This window comes from Galeopterus variegatus, unplaced genomic scaffold, assembly GCF_000696425.1.
Source record: "Galeopterus variegatus unplaced genomic scaffold, G_variegatus-3.0.2 Scaffold1906, whole genome shotgun sequence".
Taxonomy (NCBI): Eukaryota; Metazoa; Chordata; class Mammalia; order Dermoptera; family Cynocephalidae; genus Galeopterus; species Galeopterus variegatus.
The window spans coordinates 141,923-148,189 of NW_007728017.1; positions in this window are offsets into that span (position 1 = coordinate 141,923).

The following is a 6,267-nucleotide window of genomic DNA, read 5'->3' on the forward strand; positions in this document are numbered from 1 at the left end:
GGGGGTGTTGATGAGGTGTTATTATGATGCCCATTTTATAGATGTGAGAAAACAGGCTCAGAAAAGTTAAGCAATTTGCCCAAGATCACAGAATTTGTGAATCTTCTGGTCCATGCTGGAATTTGGAGTTGACACTGTTGTGTGGCCATCAAGGACCTCCTGCGGGGTGCTGAGCTGACGGGACATGCCTGGAGCTATGCCTACACGGGACCCATCAGAAAGAGACATGAATCCCCTCTGTGATTCCAAGGGGAAAAGGGAAGTGGCCAACACAGCTACCCTAAAACAGAGTTACCCCAAACAGCAGTGTCTTAAAATAAAAACTCCAGATGGGAGATTTTTACTGCAGGCTAATTACACAAGTGAAAAAGACTCATCATTTTGGTAAATTTCTCCATTCCCAAAACATGGAAAAATCAGCCCACACTAGTACCATTTATCTGAAAAGAACAATGTTGTTTTCAGTACACTGCTGTTGATTTAAAACATGTAAAGAAACAAAAAAGAGCCTTCAGTTACCTTCAAGAAAAGGAAAATAGGACATCCATTAGAAGCCACAAAGACACAATCCCACCAAAGGGAAACCATATACCTGAAAACTTGTCCTGCATGAACACAGCACTGGGCAGTGTCTCCCCACTTTCCAGAACTAGGAGTTTAGTAGACACCAGACAGGAACCATCAGGCCATCGGCAAGCTGGGGGATGGGGGCACTTGGACGCAGGGGACCCAGCATCATTACAAGAGATGGTAGAGCAGGTGGGAGCCACAAAAAAACAAAACAACAACAATAAAGAAAACAAGCACAAATTTCAAATCTAGGCCACTTTAGAATGACTCCAACACATGATCCTTTCACTATTAGATTTGAAGACCTTTCGAGTTTCTAAAAACTGGCGATCATCCGCTGGAACTCATGCATTTTACACAGGAGACAGCTGAGGCTCAAAGAGGTTGACCCGCTCAAACCATACAGCCGGGCAGGAGTAAACGGAGTCCCCCCTATAACTCCAGCCCCCTGGCTCCTGGTCCAAGGCTCTTTCCCTCTTTCCATCCCATTCTGAGGTTTTTTCCAAAGAAATGTTTCTTATGCACAAACAAAAGCAAAAAAAGCAGAAGTACACACACAAATACACACACACATTATTCTTAAAATTGGTAAAAACAATTGAATTCAGGAAACCAAATTTCAGTTTGACATTGTTCTTAACTAAGGATGCTCTCCCCATATTTTTCTCTCTTCAAAATTGCTTTTTAACAACAGGAAGAGTTCAGTAGAGTGATTATATTAACTCTGAATTTCTTGCCTTTTAATAGTCGGTGTCACCACCTTCGTGTGATTCAAATTTAGTTGCTTTGCATCTAATTGAAGCATTGCACCAAAAAAAAAAGGTAATTTGACATCCAAAGGAGTGAGAGGAGACCAAAGAAAAGAGGAGACATACTACTTTACTTTATAATGATAATTACCTGAACACTTATAAGAACATTCTACCTTGGATATCATCCAGAAAAATTAAACCTATGTTGCTGCTTCAGTACATCTGAATACTAGGAATTGGCAGAAAAACATCTATTCTATGAATAATAGCCTCTACAGTCCCAGAGGACAGCAGTACATGAATTTTAAAAAGAAAAAGAAAGGAAAAGAAAAAAAACAGTCTCAAGCCTTTTCCAAAATGGTGCTAATGCGCCACTGAAACTTAATTTTATAATTTACTGGCAGTCAAGATGGCAGGAAATAAAACAATTTGCTATATTCTGCACAACAAACCCTGCTTTTCCTGGGAAGGGGTAATTATCCCTATGGAAAAAAAAAAAAAGAAAAAAATACGCCATCTCATATTAAGCTAAAGTCTCATCAAGAAGAGAAAAAGTGCCTCATTACACGTAATTACCAGGGAATTAGAAACATCATTTAACTAAATGAGCGAATAATGCTCAGGATATTGAAGAAACTTGCCTGCACTTCTGCAAAGCACTCTAAGTCCCATTACAAAAATTGCCCCTCTTTAATGGAATAATTTTAGGCCTTGTCTGCCTTGCTTTAAAAATAAAGAGCCTCCGAGAGGCAGAAAGAGGCTGAAACTGCCATAAACAACTGTTGAAAGGGACTGAAGAGAAGGCGCTGTCTCTCTTGGAGACCAAGACTCAGAATGACTCATAATCTACCATAATCAGGAAAATTAAACCTGAGGACTTGAAAAAAGAATTACCCCTTTTTTAATTGTACTTCTTGAAGACTGTGATGTACTTGTGAGCATGTACTAGGGATAACAGATGAAAGATTTTCAACTTTGGGTACAGCTTCCCTGCTCCAGTACAAAAGCAGTTACAGCCATTCGATGTTCTCTTAATAAAATAAAAGTATAACATACCTGCAGATTGATGTTTATTGTGGCTTAATGCAATGATTTTCTAGCCACTCAGAAGCTTCCAGGCTTGGATTGGGATCCCCTCTCTCATTTCCCTTTGCTTTTAATATTTGTCAAGCGTTAGCATAAAAATGGTGAATTTAATATAAACATCCCACCTTCCAGCAATACTAATCTTATTCACCCAGGGAACAAGAAGAGGAAAGTACATTGATCCTGGATACTTCATCTTAGTTTCCTTCCTTTAGAGCAAGTAAAATTCGGAGAGAAATTGTTATTGGCTATATTCTTAGCAGATAGCCGAAGAAGGCTCTCAAGAGGTCACTTTAAAGAAAAAACCACAGCCAGGGAAAAGACTGCAGTATCCTCCTGACGATTCTGCCCTCAGACCCAACAAGGAGCCACCCGATCCTGACCTTGCATGAGCACCAGGCCCTTGCCTGGGACAGGTACAGCCAGAGCAACCAAGGTCCTTTGGCCATGGACTTTTAGCCATTGTCAACTGCAACCTCATTACTTTAGCAATAGGAAAGCTAAGACCAGGCCAAGGCTGTGGAGCTCCCCAAACTCGGGTACCTGTGGCCAAGTCCAGATTCATGTATGTAAATCCGTTGCCTCTCAGCAGGGCAAGAATGGCATTCTGAATTGTGTCCCCTCAGAGGTTCGATGGTCCAAATACACTCCTTCCTGGTCCAGCACATGTGAATGACAGTCAGAAGAGAAAGTGCCAGCAGTGTGGGTGTGCTCATCACAAATACCTGCCCTTGAGACGCTTGGAGATGGTGGGCGGGGAAAACCAGGGTGTTGGGGTGAGAAATAGCAGAGCCTGATCTATTCCTCTGCCTTACTGGGCCCTTGGACATGTCCCTTGGAACCACTATAAAGTTCTAGGGCCCTATGCCCAAAAAATCAAAACATTATGGAAGGCAATTGGTTCGTTTTCTCAGGGATGAAAACAACTTCATATAGATAAAGCTCTGGAAAGAGAAACCACATCTGGGGTTGATAATGGGTGAAGTGCCCTGGGCTTTTTAAGTGCCCATTTAACTCCAAGATAGACCTTAGCACTGCTGAGGTTTCCAGATAAGAGGGAACAAAAGAGGAGTCGACCTCCTCTCCCAAGCAAATGGAACAAAAAGGACACAGCAGTGACAACTACTGCATATGTCCTTTCAGGAATATGAATCAGGTTAACTGATTTGCCCACTAAGATCACACAACTAATAAGAAAGACCCAGAATCAAAACACAGATCCACTTGCTTCTAAAATGCTTTCTCCAGGCCACACAATGATGTTTTCTCCAATGAGTATTAACAAGGAGTATTAATAATACAGTCAGCATAGTATAGCATCAAAATGTGTTTCAAAGTGCTTTCTCTGTTCTCTCCAATGAGGTAGATCAGGATGGCGCGATCTCCATTTCACACCACAACTTGAAATGATCTGGACAAAGTCATCCCGCCACCAGCTGCCAAGAGTGACATCACCTTCTGACCTGGTGGTCATATTGGTAGTGGTGGAAGAGAAAATTCTGAGAGAAGGTCCATATGGCCTAAGATTTGAAAACAACCCATTGACCCTTTGGGTCATTTCGTTTCATCAACCAAAGTTTCCCAGTGTAGGCAATATCAAGAGACTGTAAATATTTGAACAGCTACCTTTATTTTTCTAATTGTTTCTAGTCAGATCATCTGTCTTACACCATTAGTAGGGCAAAAATTTTTAAATCACATGAGTTAGCAAGTCAAGATGACACATAAGCTCACACTTTGCTAACTCTGCTCCAAACACCACTGCAGTGACACCTAAATTATAAGAGCAAACAAAAAAGACATACTCAAACTGAAAACAAGAAATAAACATCTCTGTGGACTTGAATAGCTGATCTCTGGGGCCAGAAGCAGGGAGTTTAATTTCTGCTAATTAAGAGGACTGCTAGACAGAACGAGGGGAGTGTAAAGAGAGAAAAGTCAACAGCAACAACAAAGGACCAAGATCCAAAACCTCTACTCAAAATAAGCCTAAAGATCAAAATTACAAGTCAGCTATCAAAATTAAAAGTGAATATGTATTTACTCCAAATGAAATTAATTTTATAGTTCCATCTACCAAAGACTTCAAGTTTAAAATATTCAAGGAGATAAATGAAGGTATAGCTTCACTAAAAAAATTAAAGAAGTGATGTATTAAAAATAGGCAAATATAAAAGAAGAAGAGGTAGATATAAAATAAAATAGAAATCCACGCTGGCCCTTTACCTCAGTTGGTTAGAGCATGGTGTTGGTAACACCAAGGTTCAGGGTTTGATCCCTGTACCAGAGAAATAAAGAAATCCTAGAAATGAAAAAAAAACTTACTAGGTAACGTAAATTCTAGACTAGCCATAAGGAGAGAATAATAAATTAGAAGAGTTTCTGAGGAACTCACCCAGAAGACAGTATGAAGAGAAAACAAAATTAAAATATGAAAGAGCAATTAAGAGACATGGAGGAAGAACTATAAGGTTCCAGCATTTATCAAGAAGGAATACCAGAAAAAGAGAATGTGGGGACTTGTGAGGAAATAATATTCAGAAATATAAATGCTGAGTCTTCAAGAGTTGAAGATTTGTACTACATTTTGAGTACCAAGCAGAGATATATAAAAATAAATCCACAACTAGACATTATGACAATGAAACTGCAGAACATAAAGGATAAAGAGACAATCTTAATAGCTTCCAGAGTGTGATGGTTAATTTTATGTATCAACTTGGCTGGGCCACGGTGCCCAGACATTTAGTCAACATTATTCTGGATGATTCTGTGAGGGTGTTTTTGAATGATATTTACATTTAAATCAGTGAACTTTGAATAAAGCAGATTGCTTTCCATAATGTGGGTGGGCCTCATCCAATCAGTTGAAGACCTGAATGGAACAAAGAGCTCACATCCCCCAAGCAAGAGGAAAATCTGCCAGCAGACTGCCTTTAGGCTCTACCTGCAACACTGGCTCTTCCTGGTTCGCCAGCAGACTGCCTTTGGTTTCAAACTGCAACTCTTTCCTAGGTCTCCAGCCTGCCATCCTCCCTATCCAGTTTTAGACTTGCCAAGCCTCCATGTTACATGAGCCAATTTCTTAAAATAAGTCTCATTCTCTGTATATACACATCTTATTGATTCTGTTTCTCTGCAGAGCCCTAACTAATACACAGGGGGGAAAAAGACAGCCTCTAAAGGAACAATAATTAGGTCCACAGCAAACCCTCAACAGGAAGTATAAATGCTAAAAAACATAGCTGAAGGGAAAATTACCTGTCAATCTAGAATTTTATATCCAGCTAACCTACCCTTCAAGAGTGAGGACAAAATAAAAACATTATCTGGAATACAAAGATACTCATATTCTCAGTACAAAACAAAACAAAAACTACTAAAGGATATATTTCAGCAAGAAGTGGAATTAACACAAAGACAAAAAACAACTATGGGCAGAGATTTTTAAAAATATATACAGTAATACATGTAATTAACTGCTGAACTATAAAAACAACTGATATTTTAAAATTAGAGAAATCTAGAACTGTAAATATCAATTATAAGATAGTGGAAGAGAGTGTTTGGTGAGTAGATAACACATGAAAAACAATTGTCATTGGGAAAAGGCTAGAAATACTGAATAACATAGAGTTTCATAGAAAAATGTGTAGTTAATTATAAGGAATAATTTTTTTTTTGAAAGCAGTTTGTTTTTTTAATTTTATTTTGTCGATATACAATGTGGTTGATTATTGTGGCCCATGACCGAAACCTCCCTCCCTCCTCCCTCTCCTCCCTCCCACCCAACAATGTCCTTTCTGTTTGCTTGTTGTAACAACTTCAAGGAATTGTAGTTGTTATGTCTTCTTCCCCC